The sequence below is a fragment of the Halichoerus grypus genome, chromosome 12, assembly GCF_964656455.1.
Source record: "Halichoerus grypus chromosome 12, mHalGry1.hap1.1, whole genome shotgun sequence".
NCBI classification, from domain to species: domain Eukaryota; kingdom Metazoa; phylum Chordata; class Mammalia; order Carnivora; family Phocidae; genus Halichoerus; species Halichoerus grypus.
This window is the reverse complement of record NC_135723.1, coordinates 4,691,323-4,716,832: the sequence shown is the minus strand read 5'-3', so window position 1 is coordinate 4,716,832 and position 25,510 is coordinate 4,691,323. Positions and strand designations below refer to the sequence as shown.

General features: G+C 54.8%; 1 protein-coding gene across 6 annotated transcripts in view; it reads left to right on the top strand.

The window, feature by feature from the left end:
* Positions 1-910: 910 nt before the first annotated feature.
* Positions 911-25,510, top strand: part of GRB10 (growth factor receptor bound protein 10) — a 175,086-nt gene continuing 150,486 nt past the window's right edge. For 4 of the 6 annotated variants that reach the window (XM_078059934.1, XM_078059936.1, XM_078059931.1 and 1 more), the window contains exon 1: positions 972-1,109. The gene's annotated coding sequence lies outside the window, so the exon portion shown is untranslated. Of the gene's footprint in view, positions 1,110-1,869; positions 2,041-25,510 lie in introns of those variants that run through there. The other 2 variants (XM_078059939.1, XM_078059932.1) reach the window with 2 other exon arrangements.

Genomic DNA, 25,510 nt, shown 5'->3' with positions numbered 1-25,510 from the left:
ACAACATCAAGACCCAGAAAAAGATGTAATTATTGTTACTATCGTACTTGTACTGTAATTTCAATTGGGGAGAGATGTTAATAACCATATCGATGATAATGCTTTCCATTAACTCAGGGGTTCCCTCGTGCCAGTCACTCTATGTAACAGCCATGACCTCATTGAACCCCCAGGACATGACCGTAGGGCAGGCGCATTAGCCCATTTCAAAGATAAGGACACTGAGGCTTGGAGGCATTAAGAAAATATGTAGGGCTTCCCCACTCCACCCGCACTTGGGTGCTCTCCCGCCGATGGGTAAACTGAGGCTCAGAGAAGCCAGGCCCCAGACCTGGCTGGCTGTGGGCGGACACTGCCCACCCCGGTTCTCCTTTCCCGGACTGGGACCGCCAGCCTGCCACGGAGTCCGGGGCAGCCGCCCCTGGTCCGTCGGGTCCTTCTTCTGCGCCCGGGGTCGAGGATTTGGACTGCACGGTTAATGCTTAGAGTTTCAAAGAATTCGTTCCCAAATTGCCTTTTGGGACGGGTCCGACGTGTCCTTCGCTGGCGCCCCAGCTTGGGCGGCCGGGATCCCGCGTTCGGGGGTACCGGGGGTGGGGGTGGGGCAGGACGCGGGATCCCGGCGCCGTAGCGCAGCGGCCCCTCCCCGCGGGTTCGGCCCCCGGCGCCCCCCCCCCCCCCCCCCCGCGCCCTGCCCTGCGCCCAGGCCGCGGCTCCGCCCGCGCTGGCGGCCGCCGAGCGGTCCGGGCTGTGGCGGCGGCGGCGGCGGCAGCGGCGGCCGCGGGAGGAGGAGCAGGAAAAGCGGCCGGGGGAGGAGGCGGAGGCGGCGGAGGCGGAGGCGGGCGGCGGCGGGCGGGGCCGCGCGAGTTTAAAGCCCAGCGAGGGGGTGGGGAGGCCGGGAGGAGGCAGGAAAGGACGCGAGCGGCGCGCCGGCGGCGAGCTCGGCTGGGAGGCCGCGGAGACCCGCGCGGAGCCCAAAGTTTGCGCGCAGCCCCTGGGCGGCGGCGCGCGGGGGCCGGGACCGCCCTGCGCGCCGCCCTCGCCCGCCCCGGCCGCGCCGAGGGTCGCCGGCGGCCACGCGGAGGCGGCCGGGAGCGGCGCCGCGGCAGGTACGGAGTTGGGCGGGGAGCGCGGCGGCAAGTTACTTTGTGGTCGGCGCGGCCGGGCCCGGCGGGCGGGCGGGCGGTCCCCGCGCCGTCATTGTCTGCGCGCGGGCCGGCCGGCCGGGGACGCCGGGCGCCGCGGGGGCGCGGCGGGCGGAAGGGCGTCGCCTCCGGGCCGGGGGCTGCGGCGGGGAGCGGGCGGTGGGCAGCGGGGAGCCGGCGGCGGGGAGCGGGCTGTGCGCGCGGCGCTCCGGGCCCGGGAGCCGAGGGGCCGGGCGGCGCCTTCCGAGCCCTCGGGTCCGACGCCGGCCGCCCGCGGGCTGGGGCTGGGCCGGGGGGCTGCGTGCGCCGGGCCCTCAGGGCCGAGGCCGCGCTCCCGGGGCCGCCCGGACGGTGGGCTGCAGGCGCCCCTGCAGCCCCGGGTGCGCCCGGCGGCCGGGGCGGTGGGGCCGGGCTCTCCGCCGGCCGGAGCGCGGCCGGGCCGCGGAATCTTTTTTTTTTTTTTTTTTTTTTGGTTCCCCTCGTGGCCCCGTTACCCGCCGCCGGGGCCTAACACCCAAGTTGTGGGCTCGCGGATCAGCCGCCCGCCAGCCGTGGAAATGTGATAAGAGCCAGACCGTTCGCAGAAGGAAATTTCTGATGCAACTCTCCGCCTTCCCTGGTCGCCTCTCCAAACGCCTGCCTTGCCGCTGCCCTCGAGCATGTGCGTTATGGAAATTAGGGGTATTCTCGACTTTTGATTGTGTTCGCCTTTTCTTGGGATTGGAAGAAACGCCGACTTTGTCATTTGCTCTGACCCAAACGGTGGGTAGCCACAGGTGACTTTGACCCGGTCCTGGATCTCCGCGACGCATTGGAAAGAAGGCTTTCTTTGCAAAGGTCGTAGCCACTTTCATTCAAGAGAGGTGCAAAGAAAAAGCCCAAACAAGTAGCGCTCGTGAGTAAATATGCATTATTGCACAACTTTCTCTGTGCCCCTGTTTACAAGGCCGGGCCCAGAACACTTTGTTTCCGAAAATGCTGATTCAGCCGTTTGCAGCCCCCGAGGTTCAGAAATGGTGCTCTATTTAACGTTTCGCTCAGTTTTACTAAGAACACATGTTGGTAGCGCAGCAACAGGCGTTGATTGGGGGTTTATGGCACAGAGCTGGTGATTTTTCGCCAGAGTGACCCAGCGTCCCCCTCTCTCTTTCCAAGAGGAGAAATAGGAAGAAGCTAGGTTTCTGTAGAGGAAGATGTGACTTACGGCAAAGGTGAGGTGTCTGGGGGTGGGTGGGGGGTATGTTATTAAGGAGAACCTGAAAGCAAATGTGTTTCCAGGAATGATTCTAAATGACTGTTTTTTTGTTTTTTCCTGTGAAAAATCTGAACTCTAGGATTACTGCACATGATACTTGAGTTGTATTGGGAACACTTGAAAGAGAAGGGCCACACAGGCCAATCCCCAGATTACAGGGAGGGAATGTGAGGACAGACAGAGTTACACACCCTGTGCGTGGCCTCTTGTAACTGAGAAGCCTAGCGCCCGATAGGCCTGTAACGTTTCACGGTGTAAGAGACTTGTTAGGAGCCTCCTTGCTTTCATCCTCGCTGCTGATCCCAGTTTTGCAGGTATGGAAACTGAGGCTCAAGAGGTTAATTGGCATGCTGGGGTCACATGGCCAGCAAATGATGGAGCTGTCACCAGGACCTAAGCTTTGGATTATTATTATTATTATTATTATTTTTCAGTCCTGTGTGTTTTATGCTTCTGCATGAGTCCATCTGCCTCTGAAAGAGAGAAGTGGCCCAGAGGAGGTTCCTCCTTCCAGCCACACATCTGGAGAAGTAGGAAGCTCTGTTACCACTCAGGGGGCTCCCCACCTTCCAGATTTCTGTCCTGTTGCCAGACCTTCCACTTCTATACATTTATTTTGGGAGGAAACTTTGATGTCAAGAGTTTGATAGGGCAAGTTCTGTTTACGGGAATTTCAACAGTGTTTTAATAAAAGCTGTGCATCCCTAGAAGTCATCAGTTGCCCTTTCGCCTGTGGTCTGTACCACTTTTGGGCCAGTGTTGGGCTGGGCAGAATGCCTTTCCTTTGTGAGCCGGGAACCCAGAGCAGGGTGGGTTCATGCCAGCTCCTTGTCTAGGGGTTTATTGGTGGTGGCCGTCAGGATCGGAACCCAGGGCACCCGCAGTGACTGCCCCACTGGAGAGAGCCGAAGTCAGAATCTGAGAGTGAGCACAGAACTTGGATTTTGACGGGGTGGCTGGTCTGAGACTTGACAAGGTACAGAAATCAAACTCCTGCTCGAACAGAGGCAGCTTTTGTGCCTTGGGCTTTGCCTCAAAGCTGTAGAAGAAATTCTGGCTTGGTATATCTGATAAAACCAAATGCTTTGAAGGTGGCCTAATTTAAGGAACCTATTTGCTTGGAATTCTATCCGTCTCTGCAGGGGAAGAAAAACCCACACAGTGGTAGGATGTTTTTGAGCAAGGGTCAGAACTCAGAGCAGAGGGGTCTGTTCCATGGGGGTGGGGGGGTGGGGGGGGAGGAAGCCGGTGCATTTGCTGTGTGCGCAAAATCCCCCTGTCTGTTTCTCAGTCTGTTAAGCCAGCGTGGAATTGCGTGGGTTTGTGGGGGAAAAAATACTTGCCTTGTCTTTGCACTTAAGTAACCAGTCGTGTTCAAAATTTAAATTAAACTTTTTCTGCTAGTGAAGATTTTTTTTTTTCTTTAACGTGTCTTTATTTTTTGCTCAACTATCGAATTATGGGAAATTATGGAAGGAATTAAGACAGTGGAGTGACTTGGTGGGTGAGGCTTGGCAGACAGGGCGCTTTGGGGATCTGGTAACCTACGTCCGAGGTCTGCGCGCTAATGGGTGTGGAACGCATCTCATCCTTGAGCGTCTGATCTGTGCTCGTATTTTAGCTGCAGGCTTCTGGGGAGCTATGTGCTCCCCGCCTTCTCCCTCTGGCGGGGACACCTATCCCTCCACTGCCCTCCCTGGCTTGGAGGAGCTTCTGAACTCCTCTCCGTGGAACAGGCTTTTGTCCCTGCTCCTGGGGGTCACGGGCCCTATTAATTAGAAGGACATGAAAGCAGGGGAGCATAAAACCGGCAGCTCCTGGAAGGGCTGACCGCTCTTCCTTAATGATGGGAAGAGAGATGGTGTGACTGTCCTTTGAGATGGCAACCCAGAGAGCCCTGTCCTGGCGTGACAGAAGGGCGTTGCAGAGGCAGAACCCTGAGCAGTTCGGACTTTCTGCTTTTGGGGTTCACCCACACCAAGGGGATCTCCCTTTTTGCCCGTGCCGTGGCGGAGATGGCCTTGAGACTAAGGGGAGCCTCGCTGGCCCTATGTCCGGGTGGAAACAGGATGCCTGCCGGGTTCATCACCACTGGATGCCACTGGCGAAACTAGAATATGATGCCTATTTTTCAGCCGTTGCATTCATATATGGACTTGACAGAGACCTTCCTTGATTGTTGAGATGCTCGATTTGAGGACTGGTTTGGGCCGGAGCCGCCAGAGTGGACGGTGTGTTTTGGCACCTCCTTTGGGAACGGGTGCCGGGGAGGAATCCCGCTCCCTTTCTGCTCTGCGCAGGGGAGTGGCCCGAGCTGACGTTCGCACGATCCCAGTTTGACCCCGGGATCTCCTCCTTCCTGGTGCTGCGAGCCTGCTGCGAGCCTGAGCAGGTTAACTAAGCTCATCGGTAAAACGAGAGCCAAAGGTGTGTTTACAGCAAGGGCTGTTGGAGTTGTGTGACCCTCCGCGTAGCGGGTGACACTCAGCGAGAGCCGGGACACGCACGTGCATACTCAGCCTTGCCTTTGAGTAGCTTGTGTGCTTGATGATCCTGCTTTCTATTAACCCACAAAGTCTGCTCGAAAGAGGCCTCCGCTTCTCATCCCTTTGCCTGCCGGTGCTTGGCGCATGTTCGCTGCACCAGACCTTGTGGAACAACGGCCCATAAGCTGCTTTGAGCACCAGTCCCTGTAAGGATCCTTTTCTGGCCTGTAACACAGCGGCGGGAGCTCCTCACTGGTGGGGTTCCAAGAGTAAAAGTGGGTGGTGGAACGTAGATCTTACCTGGGGGCAAAGCGATTGCCCCGGGTGCTAGTGAGTAGCAGCCATCCGCAGCTGGTTCCCTGGGACCAGAAGGAGAGAGGCGCAGACCGGGGAGGTGCGCACGCTCAGCTGGGCTGCAGGGTGAATGCAGGGAGACCCCTGGCCTCAGGCATGCGGGGCCAGGTGGCATCTATTCTCAGGACTCCGAGGTTGGTTGGTGTCTGGAGTCTACAGGGACACTTAGCCCGGCTGGGGCAGAAATGAGCGTGGGCCCTTGGTCCTGCCGGGCTGACCGTGCCCCTGGGAAACAGCTCTGCGCGCTGCCCGAGGGCTGTGCCGGGGGGCGGCCCTGCATCTCCCTGAGTCCTGGCTGGGTTTCCGAGCCGGGTCAATGGGCCCGGGCACCAGCCGCTGCAATCTTGCCTAGTAACGTGGGCTCCAAAAGCACTTGGCTTGGAAAGAGCTTGATGCGTGCTGGCCCTCAGCGTTGCATCATTATTGCCCTTTGGAGCAGACCTGGCAGCTGGGACCCTTCCGTGTCATTGTCACCACAAATAGAACTGCAAGGTGACCGTGCTCTGTCTGGCCCCGTCTAGAGCTATCAGGTGCACCATGCTGGGGGGCCTCTGAAAATACGGAACCATGTGTACCTTTTTTCTCGTCCTGTCACATGGGGGCCACCAGTGAGGACCTCCCGGGCTACTGACCACAAGTCGCCTGGATCCCTCCTGAGATGCTTCTCGGGGTGCAGAGACCCTGCGGGCGCTCACGTCTCTCATGAGCTGGGCCTTTGGTTTGCTTCTTTATTCTCTTGCCTGTCAGCCCTGGGAGCGTCTTCTCCCCGCCATTTTCGAGTTGAGAACGCCCCTTGATGTGCAAACTTTTCTCAGATCACGTATCTAATAGTGGTCATTTTAGGAATGCCTACGTCAAGAAGCTCATGGTGATCGGAAAGCTGCTACGAACCGGGGAACTTTTAAGTTCCGGAGTTTGTACGCTAGCCTCACGCGGACAGGAGGGCTCCTTTGGTTGAAGGACGACACCTTGCTCCAAATCTGGGGTCCGGCTTGGAGATCTTGCCACCAGGTGGGAGGTTGAGCTGAGTGATGTGGAGGCCGGCTCAGCGTCCCCTGTGGCCCGGCTGCAGGCTGTGCTGTGTTCCCCACGAGCCTTCAGGCTGCTTTTCCTAGGATGCTGTCCTCTCTCCTCCAAAATTCTGCGGACCTCATGGAAACCCGGCTAGGATGTTTCTAGAGAAATATGAAGATGAGACTGCAGCCTACATCTCCTCAGTAGTGTGTGGGAGCTTTGGAGGAAGGACAAGGCAGGACGGGGCTCCGTGCCCCCCGCTTGGACTGTGTCCACACCGCAAGCCTGGCCCTTCTCCTCACCCTGCGGCCTGCAGGGCTGTGGTGGGCGCAGGCAGCCTCCCCGGGTAGGGCCCCATCCCCTGCTCTCCTGGCCTGCCCCCATACAAGGTCCCTCCATTTGCAGTGTCCCCCGGCTTCCTAATCCCTCAGCACCCAGGACAGACCGTTGTTAAATTTAGTTGGATTTTGTAATTAGAATGATCTATGTGTATAAACAGTCAGCTCCCCAGAAGTAACCAGGCTTAGTTTTTTTCTGTACATATTTATCCATATTTCTAAGCAGATGTCTCCCATTTCTCATAGGATTCTTTGACTTCCCTGCTTGGAAGGTGAGGAGTCCCGTCCCCCGTCTGTCCCGTCCCTGCCCTGCCCTTCTACATCCTGTCTCCCCGCTGACTCTTCTGGCGAGGTGGGCTGGACCATCACGCACTGCTGATGCTCTGGGGGCTGAGCCGTGAAGCTCCCCGTGCTCACTTCCCTGTCTCTCCCGACACTGTGCTTTTTCTGGGAATGCTTTTGCACTTGCTTGGTAGTTCATGGACTTAGCACTCCCTGCCCCACCTGGAATCTTCCTTCCCCATCAACCTGGGGGTGTCCTTTGCCTTTCTCTAGGATCCCATGACTCTTTCCTCGTTTCTTCCCACAGTAGGATGGAGAACATTCCATGCTAGCTTCCAAAAATCAGGGTCCTGCCAGTTCTTGAGACGTGTGTCTGAAAACATCCTTATTCTCCTCTCAGAGATACGGGTGTCCAGGTGTAGACTCCTAAACTGGAAATCGTTTTCCCTCAAAAATTTGAAGGATGCTGCTGTCTTTAGGCAGAATGGGGTTGAGAAGGAGCCTAATCTGATTCTTGATTCTTGGTATGAAATCTTCTCAGTGGTTTTTTTTCTTTTTTCTTTTTTCCCCTTTTTTTCTTTTTTTCATGTCTAGAAGCTTCTGGGATTTTCTCTTTGTATCTTTGTTTGGAAATCCTTTGAAGAAGTGCCTTGTAGGGGGGTCTCCATCTATTGTGCGGGGTACAGCGAGGGTCCCTTCAAGCTGGAAACCCAGTTCCTTCGGGCGTGGGACATGTTTTTGAATTAATTCTTTAATTTCCTTTCTTCCGCCTTTCCCTTTCTCTCTTTCTAGAGTGGCTTTTGTTTGTTAGGCTCTGGGACTGGTTCTCCAATTACTTCTGTCTCCTGTTTTCTGTGTGTTCTGCTGTTCGAGGTTGTGCGGTATGTCAGGCTGACTTTTAATCCTTTCTATCGGATTTTAAATTTCTGTTTCAATTTTTAATCCCCAAGGACCTCTTCTCTGATTCTTTTCTTTCAGTAGACTTTGTTTTTCAGAGCAGTTTGTAGATTCACTGCAAAATTGAGCAGAAAACAGAGATTTCCTGTGTGCCCCTCCCCGCCACAGACGGCCTCCCCCACCCCCAGTGTCCCCAGCAGAGCGGGGCATTTGTCAGTGAAGCTACAGCGACACTCCGTCATCACCAAAACTGATTATTTTTATTTTAATCGCATAACATTCTTGTTTCATACATACGGTATTTGTTAAATTTTTAGGGGGGTATATTCGTTTGTTTTTTTTCTTTTTCCTATTTAGTTTCTTTCTCAAATTTTTATATTATTGTTTTAAAACTTTTCTACATATTTGTGCCTGACTTAGGCAGAAAGCAGAGCCTGTGACAGGCGAGAGCTTACAGGTGTGTTTTGTTTGGATATCCAAGCCTGGGGAAGCAGGGGTGAAGATGGGAGGGAGGCAGGAACGAGGGCGGTGTGTGACGGGTAGCTTCAGATTGTCACTGTCCCCCCATAGTCCTGGGGCTGGGGCGGGCTGGAGAGGGTTTCGTCTTCTGTTCCGTGCCCACCTCTGCCTGCTGGGCCGTGGGTGCGGGCCTGTGGCTGGTGGTGCAGGCCACGTGGGCAGGCCTTCCTCGTCCACGGGGCCTGTCGGGCCTGTGCCCTGGTGGTCGCCCCAGCAGTGGCCAGACAGGCTGAGACAGGTGAGGCTGACAGGGTGGGTCCAACCCACTCTGCTTGGCACCCCCGTCTTTCAGGTTCAAGGCTTTGCTCAGAGGTCTGGGCCCTTCTCTGCCAGCCTGCTTTCAGAGGCATCCCTGGGGAGCTGACGGTGGGCCTCAGGGAACCGCTGCCCGGCTGCCCCATTGTGTGGGGAGCCCCTGGTGCCCATGGCTCGGGACCTTCTTCCTCGTCTGGCTAGACTGTGTGCAGAAGCCTCTTTATTGCTGACGAGGTGGGCTGCTGCAGGCTCTGGGGACACTGGCAGTCCTGTGTCACCTGCCCCTGGCCCACCTGTGCCCAGCGTGGTCCCAGAGGCCCAGAGACCCGCCCGCTGCTTCTGGAAAGCAGCCCCGGTGTTCTGGTGGTGAGAGCAGGGCGTTTGCCTGGCTGATGGCTTTGGGGGAGGACATGGCTCCAGCTGGTCCTTAGACTGGAGTCAGTGCTCTTGTTTGGACCCTGCCCTTCCTGGGCCACCAGAGGTAAATGGGGGTTCTCCTTCCTGACACTTGCGGGCCTGGCTGCGCGCCTGGCTGTGTGTCTGCTTTCTGGCCGGGCGCCTGGCTCTTTTGCATCTTGGATTCAGCTTCCCCTGCTCCACTGCCTTTTAAAAGATCCCCTTCCTGTGGTCCCAGCGCAGCTGAGTGTGTGTTCAGTGGGTCATTTGGCACAGGCCCGGCTTTTCTGGATCTGCCGCCGGGCGGTTTTACCTCTTGCTCTCCCGCACGCGCCTTTAGCTGGGAGCACTGGTATTTTTTATGGGGGGCGTGGCAGAGGAGGGCCCTTCTGTCCTGTGAATCACTCCTCTTCCCCAGGAGGCTGCAGGGCCTGTGAGATCAGGCGGAGGAGTTCACCGTGGGGTTGCGAGCAGAGGGCAGGGCGTGGACGGGACCCCTGCGCCTCCTTACCGCCCTTGACTGCAGAGGTGGGCTGGGGAGTCACCACAGAGAGCAGCAGGGCAGCCTCAAGTCTGGGAAGAAAGCGGGGTTCACCCCTGCCAGTGACTTGCTCTGTGCCTGGGGCAAGTTCGTGTGTCTGCACTTTGATTTCTTCTAGAATTTCAGGGCTGGACTCTGTGCCTCAGTTTACCCTGCAGCATCTCCACCGTGGGGGTGCCCACTGTGGGCTTGAACACTTGGGTGGCGTGTGCCTCCCCTCCCAGCGGCAGCCCAGGCCATTCACGATCTGCCAGAACCGTGAGAAAGGCTCGCTGCCCATCGTTTTGGGTCGAACGCTCCACTTTTGGTCGGCTTTCATGCGGTCGACTTTAAAAAAGTCCTGAGAGCGCATGGTCCTGGTCGCCTTGGAGCCCCTCCCCGTCGGGTGAATATGCGCTGTGTCTTCGCCGAGCCCTCTGGGAGTCAGAGGATCCGAGGCCGGCCGCTCCTTCCGGGAGCTGCACTGGGTGCTTCTTCGTTTGTCTGAACACAGCGTCCCGGTGGGCTCCCCAGCTCCCTGCTCCCTTTCCTAGTGTGGGTGTGGTGGAGTGGCTCAGTGTCAGAGTCCGCCGCCAGGTGGTTCTTTCTGCCCTCCGCAGCTCCCAGCTCTTCCTGCCATGTCCCCGATAGACCGGAGGGTGGCGTGCTCGCTGGCTCTGTGGCCTCGTGTGAGTTACTTCTCGCCAGGCCGGGTCAGGGCCGGGTGTGCGCGTGCGCACGCGCGCATCCGTATCCCGGGCCTAGCGCGCAGCCCGCGCTCCGTGTGTACCCTGTTAGCTTTGTGCCTTTGGCTTCAAGAGGTAGCGTCCCCCTTCCTGCTGTTCTTGCACTGACATTCTGGAGAGGGGTGGGAGTGACCCTGGCAAAGCAGACCTGGCCGCCCCTGGTGCTCACAGCCCCCCCCGCCCGCAGGTGGAAGGAGCGGATGTGCTGTGCCGTGTCTGACTTGTGGTGGGCCTGGCATTCCTCCAGCCCAGTCTCACAGCATGGTCTCACAGGTGGATGAGGGGGATGTTGTGTTTCTGTGAGCAGTGTATGTCCTTGCCCATCAGAGTGGAGGTGGCCGCAGTGGGAGGCCATGGGGCAGTGGGAGGAGCAAGGGGTTTCTTTTGGATTGCCGTGAGGACCAGGGCTTGGGCAGTGGAGGTTCTCACTGAAGCCTTCGGGCCTGACCCGGTCACATGGGCTTTGGGGTCCCAGGTACCTGGACCAGGCTATGCTTCTCCCCCTTCTTCAGAATGCCATCCCCTTGAAGCAGAGCAGTGTGGGGCCAGACCTGTGCTATAGGGTCCTCTGGGCACATGTGAAGTGGTAGGGGAGGGTCTCATTGTATGTATTTTGGAGGCAGGGCAGTATCCCACCCTTGCCAGGATGGCTTCCTTACTTCTCCATGATAGAACACGTCAGGCTGTGTCTGTGGGTGCTAAGGACACCAGGAGCTGGTGTTCTGCATGGAAGTTCCCCGGTGGGGACGTAGCTCTGTGGCCCGTGCCCCAGCTGGTCTCCCACTCTGTGCGTTCTGCCCTGAGCCTTGTCTCCAGAGCTGTGCACTGTGCGGTCTGCGCCCTAGCCCGGTCTTCCACGCTGCGCGCTGTGCGTCCTGCGTCCCAGCCGGGTCTCCCACGCTGCGCGCTGTGCGTCCTGCATCCCAGCCCCGGTTTCCTACGCTGCACGCTGTGCGGCCTGCGCCCCAGCCGGGTCTTCCACGCTGCGCGCTGTGCGTCCTGCGTCCCAGCCGGGTCTCCCACGCTGCGCGCTGTGCGTCCTGCATCCCAGCCCCGGTTTCCTACGCTGCACGCTGTGCGGCCTGCGCCCCAGCCGGGTCTTCCACGCTGCGCGCTGTGCGTCCTGCGTCGCAGCCGGGTCTCCCACGCTGCGCGCTGTGCGTCCTGCATCCCAGCCCCGGTTTCCCACGCTGCGGGCTGTGCGTCCTGCATCCCAGCCCCGGTTTCCCACGCTGCGGGCTGTGCGTCCTGCATCCCAGCCCCGGTTTCCACGCTGCGCTCTCTGCGGCCTGCACCCCAGCCGGGTCTCCTGCGTTATGCGGCCTGCGCCCCAGCCCCGGTTTCCCACGCTGCACTCTCTGCGGCCTGCACCCCAGCCGGGTCTCCTGCGCTGTGCGGCCTGCGTCCCAGCCTCGGTTTCCCACGCTGCGCTCTCTGCGGCCTGCACCCCAGCCGGGTCTCCTGCGCTGTGCGGCCTGCATCCCAGCCCCGGTTTCCCACGCTGCACACTGTGCGGCCTGCATCCCAGCCCCGGTTTCCCACGCTGTGCACTGTGCGGCCTGCATCCCAGCCCCGGTTTCCCACGCTGCACACTGTGCGGCTTGCGTCCCAGCCGGGTTTTCTGCGCTGTGCGGCCTGCGTCCCAGCCCCGGTTTCTCACGCTGCGCTCTCTGCGGCCTGCACCCCAGCCGGGTTTTCTGCGCTGTGCGGCTTGCGTCCCAGCCCCGGTTTCCCACGCTGCGCACTGTGCGGCCTGCGTCCCAGCCCATTTTCCCACGCTGTGCGCTGTGCGTCCTGCGCCCCAGCCGGGTCTCCCATGCTGCGGGTTGTGCGGCCTGCGCCCCAGCCCCGATTTCCCACGCTGCACGCTGTGCAGCCTGCACCCCAGCTCCCCCAACCCGGGGTGCCATGCTGCGCGCCGTGCGGCCTGCGCCCGAACCCCATCTCCCACTCTGCGCGCAGCGACCCCGTGTGGTGGGTCTGGCGTAGCCAGTGCCGCACTATGGATGTGGATGCACTGGGGACCAGCCCTGCAGTGTGGCCCCGTGGTCCTCATCTGCATGCTGTCGGGGAAGGGCCAGTCCTGGGTGATCGGTAAAGGACCAGTGGTCAGCCGCTTGTTGGTCTCGCTGTGCGTTTTGGTGGCCCAGGGGCTCAGAGGGGCTGCGTGTTCTCAGAAGCGCTGCCCCCAGCCCCATCTCCTGCTGGTCCCCCGAGTCCAGGATCCTGTAGCCTCTGGGTGTTAGCTGTAAGCTGTCGGACTCGGTGTTATGTAACCGTTTCTAACTTAATTGTTTAATATGTAACAAGTAATAACTGTACCTAGATAAACCCGTCCACTATCTCTTAGCCAAGTGGTGGGCAGTGGGTGTGGGAGCCAGCTGGAGAAATGAACAGATAAGGGTTTCCAGGGGGAAACTGGACCTTTTTCTCTGCTTAGGACAGATACCGAGGCCTGCCTGGACTTCTTTTATACCTCAGCGACAATATATAGCCGGGTAGAAAAGCCCGGGATAGACACAGCTTGTCACATTGCCCCTTGCTCTCCAAATCCGCCTCCTCCCTGGAGCGAACCTATCTGACGAGTAGGGTGAGGTGTGAGATGTTGGGGAGATTTCACACGCTTGAATTAGCTTAGCCGATCGCTCCAAACACAGGTGGGACTTCCTTGCCCTCGCTCTTAGAACAATCAGATCACCTGTTTCACGCGGTGATTGCCCCTTTGATCATCTGCCATTTGTCGGTTGATGGCAGGAGTCCCTGCCAGGCTGTTGACAGAGGTTTTGTTGGAGGTGCCCACACATAGCAGCTATTGTCTGTAGAGGCTGCCGTCTGTGGGACTGGACTCCTCATTCCCCCCCCTGAGCGAGGAAGAAGCGGTCGCCTTCCCTCACGGTTCTCTGTAAGTGTGAAAGGTGCCTTCCCTCACGGTTCTCTAAGTGTGAAAGGTGGCGAGTGACAGCCGGGATTTGACGGGTGGTGGACCCGAAGTGCTGAGCCTCGGGGTCTGGTTACAAGTCACTGTGAGACCAGGCCCTGCCTTTCGTCTAATGCATGTCTCTGCTTCTGTGCCATTTGCTGTGTTGTCCCTGTGTGTAGGGGGAGAAGGTGTCACATGCCCACCCTTTAGCCTGGGACCCACGAGCTCTATGTGTTGGGTGGGGACAGGGGGTGGGCGTGGGAGAACTTGCTGGTTTTCCTCTCCTCTGGCACTCGAGAGCGTAAAGCTGGTAAAGACCCACAGAAGAAGACTTAGTCCGGATTTGGGGTGCCAGGCAGCCACACGGGGAAGCACGGTTGTGGGGGGTGTTAGTGCACAGCGGACTCAGGGGGCTCGCTGCTGTGCCCTGTGCCCCTGAAACAGGGATGGGACTCACTGCCTTGTAGGACGGGGGGGGGGGGCGTGTGCTAACTGGCGCGGGACGCAGTCCACAGCATTCGTGGTGATTTCACTATTGCTTTGATGGGAAGTTAGCGGGATTCCAGAATGGTGGAATGAAAGTGTGAGTTAGGTCGTTGCATTTTCTAAGGCTGTCAGTCACTCCTTGAGCCATCGCGGAAGCGCCACCCAGACCTGGGTTTCTGAGCTTTTCAGAGAACTTCTTTTGGATTTCTGCTGCAGTCTAATTCACTGATGCTCAACCTTGGTGGTCCCACCAAAGCCGGGCAGCCTCTTTGGGTGTGGACTCGTGATGCAGTAAAAATGCCTTAGGAAAGTCCGCGTGGACCAGAACGGGTGTACCTTCCTTTCAGATGGGAGGTGACGCCCTGATAATGCCTGGGTGGAGGGATGGCTAGGAGAGAGCAGAGTTTTTCTTTTTTTTTTTTTTTTAAAGATTTATTTATTTATTTGAGAGAGCGAGAATGAGAGAGAGAGAGAGAGAGAGAGAGTACATGAGAGGGGGGAGGGTTAGAGGGAGAAGCAGGCTCCTCGCTGAGCAGGGAGCCCGATGCGGGACTCGATCCCAGGACTCCAGGATCATGACCTGAGCCGAAGGCAGTCGCTTAACCAACTGAGCCACCCAGGTGCCCCATGAGAGCAGGGTTTTTCAAGCGGTGACCTCTGAACCTCCCCCAGGCCTTGCCCCGATCCATGAGACCTACTTGCAGAGCTGGGATCTGGAATCCCACATCTTGTAAAGCAGCCAGGTGATTCGTATGGGTCCACAGCTCGAGCAGGGATGCTTGGTTCAGAAGTCACCCCAGCTCAGGAGCAGTGTTCCGGGCTTGGGACCACCAGTTGGGTCAGAAACTTGGCAGCTCCCACCTGCCAGAATTATTGCCTAATCAGAAGGTCAAGGGCAGAGCACTGGGGGTTGGCGGTAGGGCAGTCTGAGCCCTGTGGACCCTGGGGGTCTGGGAGAGCATGTGACAGGAGGCCCTTCTTGTTTCTGTGTTTTACAAGACTTAAAAAATGCTGGCCCAGTCCCAGGGCTCCCCCAACCCCACCCACGCGGGCCACAGAAGCACGCCTGGCAGTTGACATGGCCACACATCACATCCAAAATCTACATGATGCACCGTATTTACTCCTATTTCATAGAATTCATGGGGGTTGGAAATGACTCACAGAGTCCTAACCCCTCCCAAACCTTCCAAGTACCTGAACCCTTTCCACGAAGGCTTATTCTGATGGATTCGGGAAAAATATTCCCCGTCCCTCCTCCCACGTGGAGTGGGCTTTGTTCCTCCCCAGGCTGGTAGGGGCTGCATTAGGGGGACACGGGATGCAGTGACTCCCATTAGGGGGCCAGTAGGTGCGTACTGAACCCGTTTGCTTCTCCTTTGCCTTTTGTCCTCAGTCTCCTGGGGCAGGGAGTCCAGGACTGTCCAGAACTTTCCCGGTCTGTGGGGAGCTGAGCTCCAGATGCTCCCGGCTCTAGTCTTCTATCAGGGAGGGAAGGCCGTCCTGAGCACATGGATGGGACCTCTAGGTCCCCGCCTGTGCTCTTCCTGCTCATCGCGGTTAACTTCTCTGTGGAATGGTGCTGGCCGCTCGGCTCTGGCTATTTGCCTTCACCGCCAAGGGCTGGAAGCTCTCAGCACCTGTTCGGGCGCTCAAGTGGGAGAAGGGCTGTAGGAGTGCACTGGATGGGTTTGCACGAGGACCCTGGGAGCCACTCACCCAGCAGGTGCGTGCTGCTGCCCCACTCCCCTGAGAATAGTGACGTCCCTGGAGGAAGGGACAGCGAGCAGAGGGGTGGCTCAACGATAAAGGAGTGACCCGAATGGATTTTACACTTGTTTTCCTGGAGGGAGCTGGCAAGCGTCAGTATTGACAAAGGTTCAGGATTAACAGTGTCCGAAAACTGTACTCAAACTGGAACGTGCGCGTGAGTTGCCCGGGATCTCGGGACCAGGCCCGTTCCAGCTCAGTGAGTTGGAGCCGCGCTTCATGTGCTGAGGTCTTCATACGTTTGTCCCATTCTCTCTTTGGTTTCTTTTCTAAAAATCTCTGAAAAGGCTGCTTGACCGTGTGAGAGGAGAGCTCTTATTACTCATGCTATTACTTAATCTAGGGCATCTGCCGGAAATTTTTCAGCTGTTAGCCCTCCGTGATTGTAAATGGCATTCTTAAATGAAGCGTCCACACTTTACTCCATTATTAAATATTTGCCCAGAGTCCCACTTTGACATTTACTTGGATTCTGTGGGTTTTATTCGGTGGTTTCTCTTGTGTTTCTGATGAAAGAAAAAAGTTGGAAGCCTTTGGAATCTTGCAGGGTCTGGAAGCCCTACCTGTCTTCATCGTAGGAGTGCAGGATTTGTGTCCCATTGAGCTTGTAAGCCCTAGGGCCACAAGCAGTGAGGAGAGCCCCCGCTGGTGTCCCTAGCCTGAGCTCTGCCCTCTGGGGGAAGCTAGGGCAGGGTTGTTGCTTTCTGTAAGGGCGGGTGACATGGGAGTAGCTTCTGTCTTACTCACTTGGGAGTCTGTTCTGTGTGGCAGTCTGCGCCCTGGGCACCTGCTCTTCTCCGTTCCACTTTTTGAAAAACTCCCCCACTGAAAGCTTTCCTGGGATGGTGGACCCTTTGGAATGTTTGTCTTCTTGCCTGTTCTTGTTGCTTAGCACAGGCATTGATGGAGCCCATGGGGCTTTGGACGCTGTTCCTTTGTCAGCCTTTATCAAGAGTCTCCCGTGCTTGTGATGTTGGACAGCCTTGTGCTTTCCCGAGGGCTAATCGACGCCGCAGAGCTAATATTCCTTGGCCAGATGCGCTTAGAAATGTCGGGGTAGATAAAGCTTGTTTCCCGTGGCAGAACTTTCAGAAAATTCAGTTCGACACTCCAAGGGGACGGTAAATTACGGTGGCTCCAAATTTGGTGTGGGGGGGTGGGGCACAATACACTTTTGGGCTGATTGCGTCACAGGGCTAGTCTTTTATAGAGTTCTTTATTTAAAAAAAACAAACAAACCCAGCTTTATAGAGATATAATTCACATACTACGCAGTTTACCCAATTAAATTTAAAGTGTACAAGTCAGTTACAATGAGTATATGCACAGATCTGTGCAATTAGTGTGTGTGTGTGTGTGTGTGTGTGTGTAGATACATGTAATGTATATGATACCCAGTTACTATACTCACAGGGATGTGCAACCAGCATCAGTCAGTTTTATTTTATTTATTTTTTTTTAAGAAATTTTTTTATTTATTTAGAGCGTGAGCAGGGAGAGGGAGAGGGAGAATCTCAAGCGGGCTCTATGCTGAGTGCAGAGCCTGTCCCCGGGCTTGATCCCATGACCCTGAGATCCTGACCTGAGCCGAAATCAGCAGTTGATCGCTCAACCGACTGAGCCACCCAGGCTCTCCGAGCCACCAGTCAATTTTAGAACAACTCGAGACTTCACGAGGAAGCCCCTGCTCTCTGGTTATAATTCTCATTCCGTCACCCCCGCCACCCCTCAGCAACCACTAACCTATTTTCTGTCTCTATAGATTTCCCTGTTGGGGATATGTCTACGAATGGGTTCATATGGTATGTGGTTTTTGGCTTGGCTTCTTTCATTTAGTATCATGTTTTCAAGATTCGTCCGTGTTCTGGCAGCTGTTGGTACTTCATTCCTTTTTATGGCTGAACAATATTCTCTTGTATGTATACACCATCTTTTTTGTTTATCCATTCAACTGCTGATAGGTATTTGGATTCTTCTTACCTTTTGACTTCTGCAAATAGTGCTTTTACAAACATCGGTATACAAGTACCTGTTTGAGTCCCTGCTTTCAGATTTTTTTTTTTTTTTTTTGGTGCATACCTAGATGCAGAATTGCAGGATCTTATAGTAATCCTGTTTTTAGTGTTTCTGAGGAACCGCTGTACTGTTTTCCATAGTGGCTGCACCATTTTGCGTTCCCATCTGCAGTGGGCAAGCGTTCCAGTTTCTCCATGTCCTCATCAATACTTGATATTTCCCGATTCTTTATATTTCTGCAAAATATGTTGGTGGGATTTTGATGGGAAGAGCATTGTATCTGTAGGCTGTTTGGACAGTGCTATCAAGTCTTCCAATCCATGAACACGAGGTATATTGTCTTATTACGTCTTATTCTTTGTATTCTTTTTTCTTTTTTTTAAGATTTTATTTATTTATTTGAGAGTGAGCAAGAGAGAGAGCATGAGCAGGGGAGGGACAGAGGGGGAGTGAGAAGCAGGCTCCCCACTGAGCAGGGAGCCTGACACGGGGCTTGATCCCAGGACCCCGAGATCATGACCTGAGCCGAAGGCAGATGCTTAACCGACTGAACCACCTAGGCACCCCTAGGTCTTTTTTGTATTCCTCTAGCAACATTTTATAGACTTCAGTGTTACAAGTCTTTCACCTTTGGTTAAATTTATTCCTAATTATTGTTCTTGATGCTACTGTAAATGGAATTATTTTCTTAAATTTCATTTTTGGATCGTTCATTGTATATAGAAAAACAACTTGATTTTTTATCCTATAACCTTAATGAATTTATTATTTCATTCTAATAGTTTTGTGTGTATCTGCAAACTTTATAGAGTTTTCTGCATATAAAGTCCCATCATCTGGGAATAGAGATAACTTCAGTTTTTTCTTTCCGATTTGGATACCATGTATTTATTTTTCTTGCCTAATTGCTCTGGCTAGAGTTTCCAGTACTATGTTGAATAGAAATGATGAAAGCAGGCCTCCTTGACTTAGCCTTTTTTTTTTTTTTTAAGATTTTATTTATTTGAGAGAGAGAACGAGTGAGCAGGAGCTGGGGGGAGGGACGGGGGGAGGGAGAAGCAGGCTCCCACTGAGCAGGGAGCCCACTGTGGGGCTCGATCCCAGGACTCTGATATCATGACCTGAGCCAAAAGCAGATGCCTAACTGACGGAGCCACCCAGGTGCCCCCTCCTTGACTTATTCTTGATCTTAGAGGGAAAGCTTTTACTCTATTGCTTTTGAGTCTGCTGTTGGGGATTTTTCATATGTGAAAAATTTTTTGATGGTTAGAGTTTCCTTTTGCTATCATCTGGATGTTTGGTGTCCTCCCAAAATTCATTATGTTGAAATCCTAGTAGGTGGGGGCCTTCAGGAGGTGATTAGGTCATGAGGGTGGAGCCCTCAGGAATGGGATTAGTGCTTTTGTAAAAGAGATCCCACAGAGCTCTCTAGCTTCTTCTGGCCTGTGAAGGTACAATGACAAGTCTGTGACCTGGAACAGAGCCCTCCGTCGATAATGCTGGTATGCTGCTCTTGGATTTCCAGCTTTCGGAACTGTGAACAATAAGTTTGTGTTCTTTATAAACTGCCCACCGTGTGGCACTTTGTCATAGTAGCCTGAACGGACCAAGACATCTTCTGTTCCTAGTTGAGTATAGCATGACAGAGTGATGAATTCTGTCAAGTGCTTTTTCTTTGTCAAGTGAGATGATCATGTCAGTTTTTTCCATTTATTCTATTAATGTGGTATGTTCTCTTGATTGGTTTTTGTAGGTTGAACTTTCTCTGCATTTCTTGAATAAATCCCACCGGTCAGTTGTGTCATCCTTTTAATCTACTACCGAAGTCGGTTTACCAGCGTTGCGTTTTGTTGAGGATTTTTGCATCAGCGTTCATCAGTGATACTGGTCTATAGTTTCCTTGGAGTGCGTATTTACTCATTTGACAGAAAGAAAGCGAGAGAGAACACAAGGGGGGGAGTGGCAGGCAGGAGGGAGCGGGAGAGGGAGAAGTGGGCTCCCCACTGAGCAGGGAGCCCGACACGGGACTCGATCCCAGGACCCTGAGATCATGACCGGAGCTGAAGGCAGACGCTTAACCTACTGAGCCACCCAGGCGCCCCAATTGTTAAATCTTTTGGATGAATTGACCCTATCCTCAATATAGAATGTCCTTCTTTGACTTTCTAAGAATTTTCACTTTAAGTACATTTTGGCCGATGGTGGTATAGCTATCCCACCTCTCTTTTTGTCACTGTTAACGTGAAATAATCTTTTTCCGTCTTTTCACTTGGAACCTGATTGTGTCTTTTGTTCTAAAGTGAGTCTCCTGGAAACAGCATATTGTTGGATTATGTGTCTTTATATTTTTCCATCCTGCCAATCTCTGCCTTTTGAGGATTTAATTTATTTACATTTAAATTACTGATAATGGCCATTTTGCCAATCTTTGTGTGCTTGGGGGGGCCGTGTACATCTTACAGCTTGTTGTCCTTCGTTTCTCTAGAATCTTCTCTTATAACTAATGCTCTAAGGAAGGCTGCCTCGATGTGAACGTTTGTAGAGTAAGTTATATTTAGAAGAACCTTTTACAAAGCACCGAAACTTGTATTGGTCGTTAACGGTGCTCTTGATAGCATAGTCTTGCGGTTGCTATGCTGGATAGTGGAGAGGTGTTTGCATTTTCTAGCTGACTCCAGAAACTGCTTGGACAAACATCCTGCCGCTGCTTGAGAAGGAGGGGGTGGTGGTGGATTCCTGGCACTGAGCTTACCTGGCTTGCCTCTGACCCTGCCTTTGACCCTCAGGACAACCCTGCAAGCGAGGGAGAGAGTCTTCCTTCTATGGATGGGGAAGTGGGAGACCTCCTGGTCACAGGCCTCATTCAGGGTCAAGCGGGCGTGAGTGGATGGAAGGGTTAGACTTGTCCTCACAGAGCTTTGGATCCCAAGTCCCACGTTCTTTGTTCCCCTGAGAAGGGAGAAGGGAGAGGTGGTGTGTTCCCACCAAAGGCCCACCTGCTTGAATGACTGGGGTTGTGTGTGATAAGAGGAAGGACTTCATCCACGCATGTTGTTTCTTTGCTCTCAGCATTTTAAAGATTTTATTTATTTGAGAGAGAGCGTGTGAGTGCATGAGCAGGGGCAGAGGGAGAGGGAGAAGCTGACTCCCCACTGAGCGGGGAGCCCCACATGAGGCTCGATCCCAGGACCCTGGGATCCTGACCTGAGCTGAAGGGGGACGCTTAACTGACTGAGCCACCCAGGCGTCCCACTCTCTGCATTTTAGATATCAAAGGCAAATTCATTTCACAGTGCCTGGCACATAGTAGGTCTTCAGCAAACACTTAATTTCCTTTCCCTGGGGCAGTTTTGTAGGAAAGATCCTGGGTACTTGACAGTCCCTGGTCTTGGATTCAGAATGATCTAGAAGCAGTGAGGTTCGGGAACACAGGCAATCCTATTTTGCCCTGTGCTGTCACGTGGTAATCCATCTGCCTTTGCTCTCAGGTGTGGTGGCTGCCTCCTAGTTTTGAGCGTGGCCGCCAAGGCCTTGGGTTTGGAGTGGCCTTTTGGAGGCAGGGAACTGATCTTGTACCAGGCCTCGCACGATTGTACTCCTTTTTTATTTCTCACAATGTTCGAGGTCGTTGGACGGTTACGAAGGTGGAGGTCGTCACCTGAACGGATGTACGTCTGCGTGGCCATCTCACTTAGCCTCCGTTCCTTCTGGTGTCAAGTTGACACTTGAATTCATTTGACTTTTTAGGTACCTCTCAGCGTCCGTTTGGGCCTGCAGCGGAGAGCGCGGTAGGCTCGGGGCACTGGTGTCTTTCCCCTTGCACGGTAGTGCGTCCTTATGGATAGAAATAACAGGCGTTACGAAGGCCCTTGCCCCATTTAGCAGAGTCAGTCTTACGTTCTCAGGTCAGAAATAGATCCTCTTTTCCCTTAAGCATGTGCTCAGTCCTGGGAGGTAATCCTGCAGCGGGTGAGAGAGTGGGGTGCTGTTTTCCCCGGGAGACACCGTGTCCCTCCCTGTCCCCCACAGCGTGTCCCTTCCGGCTGTGGGCTCTGATCTCCCATGTTGGACAGTTTAAACCGAAGGAGAGGAGCAGCTGGGACGAACATTACGGAGAACATGTCTGGGTGGAGATCTGTGCAGGTGCCCTGGGTGCCCTGAGCGCAGCGTCAAGTTCAGGCCCAGGTTTCTCACGGGAGAGGCGGAGGGCAGATGGTGACACTCCGCAGTGCTGGAGCCCCGGGGAGGCTGCCCATCCTGCAGAACTCTGCTAGAAAACTGGAAATACTGGACGTATGACATTTTCTCTCTGACTGTCCCTGTTTGGTGGCTTATTCAGGAGGCAGGGAAGAATGCTTCTGAATGCTTCCAGCTGTGCATCTTGCCAGAATCCCACAGGACAGGCCTTTGGGGAGCACAGTTGAGCAATTACTCTTCAGAGGTGACGACCCTTGGGCTCCCCACCTCGGATCTGCCCCCACCCCCGCCCCCAAAGGGAGTGCCCTCATTTATTTTCATGGCCCTGTCTCAGGTGAACAGTTTTGAAACCCAGTATCATTGTTCATGAAATCTTTCCTGATTGACCGAGTCTCTAAGGGCTCTTGTTCCCCAAGAGCCTTGGTTTGCTGTGTGAATGTGGTTGGTGGTGGTGCAGCCTGTCCTGGGGGCCTGTCCAAGCCCAAGTCCTGAGTGCCGGGGGAGGCCGCGGCCCCGGGGGCATCCCCCTTACCTCCTGGGGCTGCTCGGGCCGTGGAGACTGTGGGCCTCACAGGTTTGCTTCTAGGACCCGTTTCACACCCTTAAAAGTGACTGGTGACCCTACAGCGCGTGTGTTTTTGTGACCGTGCATATTGATCTTTGCTGTTGCAGAAACAAAGACACATTTACAAAATATTTATTCCTCCATAAAAAGAAGAATAAATCGGGGTTGCCTGAGTGGCTCAGTCGTTAAGCATCTGCCTTCGGCTCAGGTCATGATCCCAGGGTCCTGGGATCGAGCCCCGCATCAGGCTCCCTGCTCCGCGGGAAGCCTGCTTCTCCCTCTCCCACTCCCCCTGCTTGTATTCCCTCTCTTGCTGTGTTTCTCTTTGTCAAATAAATAAATAAAATCTTAAAAAAAAGAACAATAAATCTGTTATATGTAAACATAAAGGCTATGTCTTAAGAAAAAAATAGCTGTGTTTTCAAATAAAAAATGTAATGAGAGTGTCGTCATTTTACATTTTGTAAATCCCTTTAAGATCCGGCTTAACAGAAGGCGCCTGGGTTCTAGAACCTGCTTCTGCATTCGGTCCCACGTCCTGTGGCCTCCAGGACACCCCAGCGTGCGCTCGGGAGGGAGACGCCCTGGGTTAGTATCCTGAAGGTGGTTTTGATGTTGCCCTTGGCATGTGAGGTCGGTCAAGGTCGGGGCTCCCGTGAGAGACTGCTGCAGGTGGAGATGCAGATGCGGGGTGCGGCAGGGGTGCTGGGATGCTGGGGCCTCTGCCTGGTGAGGACCCTGTGGCTCATCTCTGTGTCTCTTGTGTCCTCTGTAGCTCAGGGACACCCTGAAGATGGCCCCTAGTTGCTGAGCACCGGATGAGGTGGGGAGCCCAGGTCTTCTGTCTTCTGGTGTATTCGTGTACTTTCTGGGGCTACGATACGGATGCGGTGGGGAGATGCTGGTGCCAGCAGCTGGTGCCCCCTCGATGTGCGTTCACTGAGGGGTCAGCTTGGGAGTGGGATGTGGATAGAAGCTCTGTGCAGCCGAGTCCAGGGCTGTGAGACGTCGTGGCGAGGGGCTGGCTGCCCAGATCGTAGGGCAGAGCTCCTGGCCACCGTCCTGTTTCCCCACGGGAAACTCAAGTGTCTGCAGAGGAATCTGAGACAGGTGTCACACCCCCCACGGGCTATAGGGCTCGAGACTGCGCCAGAAAGGGGCCCCCACTACAGATGCCAGCTGAATCCCAGGCCCCCGTACTTCTGACCAGATCAATATAGAATGGGGATGCGACCCTCTTCTTAGTTTGATAGTTTGCTAGAATGGCTCCTGGAATTCAGGAAGGCACTTTACTTATATTTGTAGGTCTGTGATAAAGGCTACAACTCAGGAACGGCCAGATGGAAGAAACACATAGAGCAAGGTGTAGGTAAAGCGGGGCACGTGGACCTTCCATGTTCTCCCCGGGGGCTCCTAGCACCCCAAAGAGCTCACCCACCTTGAAGCTCCCTCCCACCCTAAAGGATGGGGTTTTGTGGAGGTTCCGGTAGGTAGGCACAATTCATCAGCTCATTGGCCATTTGCAGTTAGCTCAGTCTCTAGCCCCTGCCCCTTCCCTGGAGGTCACTCAGCCTCTAGCCCCTGCCCCTTCCCTGGAGGTCACTCAGCCTCTAGCCCCTGCCCCTTCCCTGGAGGTCACTCAGCCTCTAGCCCCTGCCCCTTCCCTGGAGGTCACTCAGCCTCTAGCCCCTGCCCCTTCCCTGGAGGTCACTCAGCCTCTAGCCCCTGCCCCTTCCCTGGAGGTCACTCAGCCTCTAGCCCCTGCCCCTTCCCTGGAGGTCACTCAGCCTCTAGCCCCTGTCCCTTCCCTGGAGGTCACGAAGGCAGGGACAGTTCCACATCCTAACCATGCCTGGTCTTTCTGGTGACCATCCATCTCCCATCCTGAAGGTGTCAGGGGGTCCCAGCCACCTGCTTCATTTGGCCTACAAGACACTCATCACTGGAGCTTCCGGGAGTTGTAGGAGCCGTGTGCCGGGAACTGGGACAAGGACCAAATATTTGTTGACTCTACCATGCAGGTGATGCATGACAAGCCGTAGAGCATATCCAGGCTGTTGAGCACGGGTCAGCTCGGGAAGTGTGAAGGGGAGGCCGGGGACGTGAGGATTACGCGATCTCTGTTGGCAAAGGAAAAGCATTTCAGTCGCTGACGCAGGTGAAGGACAGATTCCTTCGCGGGTTCCCACGCCGGCTTCCTTCCTGTGAGGGCCCCTGTAGGGTGAGGTGGCTCCCACCTCTCTGGGCACTTGGCGTCCCAATCGTGGAAGGTAATAGAATTCTGAAAGGATTTAGATTACCTTTAGTAATTCTTATAGGAGACCTTTTTTTTTCTTTTTTAAGATTTATTTTAGAGGGAGTACGGGAAGGGGAGGGGGCAGAGGGAGACGCCGCTGAGCACAGAGCCTGTCGTGGGGCTCGATCCCACAACCCTGAGATCAGGACCTGAGCCGTAACCAAGAGTCGGACCCTGCACCGACTGAGCCACCCAGGCCCCCTACGGGAGGCCTTTTGAAGTTCCTCTGTCGTGACTGTTTTCATAGCTCGGATCACCAGGAAGAGGAGAATTGAATACTGGAGTATGAAGTGTGGGTTTCAGTTGGTGGAGCTGAGGTCTGGGTTAGCTTTCCAGTGGAAGACCCCGCCTTGTCCCCAGGACTGCATTGACGTGAGGAACACTGGAAATTTTGAGGTGCATTCACCTCTCCTAAGCGGCGGGCTCTGTGTAGCGTGGTTTGCTGGCAACAGCAACTGCCCCCCGCCCATGGTAGGTTTCTGCTCGTCTGACTGTGAGTGGGGCTCTGCTTTGTCCCTTTCCCTGTGCCTCTGGTCCCGGGGGGGCAGACTTTCCCAGACAGGAGGAGGACCTGCTCTCGGGTCAAGGATGTGTGAATAGCTGGGATTCCTTAGAGAAGTGACCAGTTGTGTAGGGCTGTTTCTCACGCGGATTAGCAACAGCTGGGCGTCCCCTGCTAGATACCTGAGGACAAGTTCACTTGGGATGGGTTTCAACATGCTCATGCCAGTTTTTGCAGAACGGATAAAAGCAGTGATTGGCCATGCATGCCACAGACTGCTTTTCTTCCCATGTTTTCCTTGCGGGGTGTGGACCAAGGCTTGGCCACGCTCCTGCATCTTGCGTCGACTGCCCCCAAGAAGCAAGGTTAGGGACCATCTTGTTGAGAGTGCTCATCAGGATGGAGGCTGTCGTGAGCACTCAGTAAATGCTTATGGAGTCAAGGAAAAAGTCATGACTTTCAGGACAAAGATAAACATGGAATGATTGTTAGAGAAGGTAACACAAGCCATTCGGTGCCTGCCCTGAACTCCTGGGCTTACAAGAGCCTTA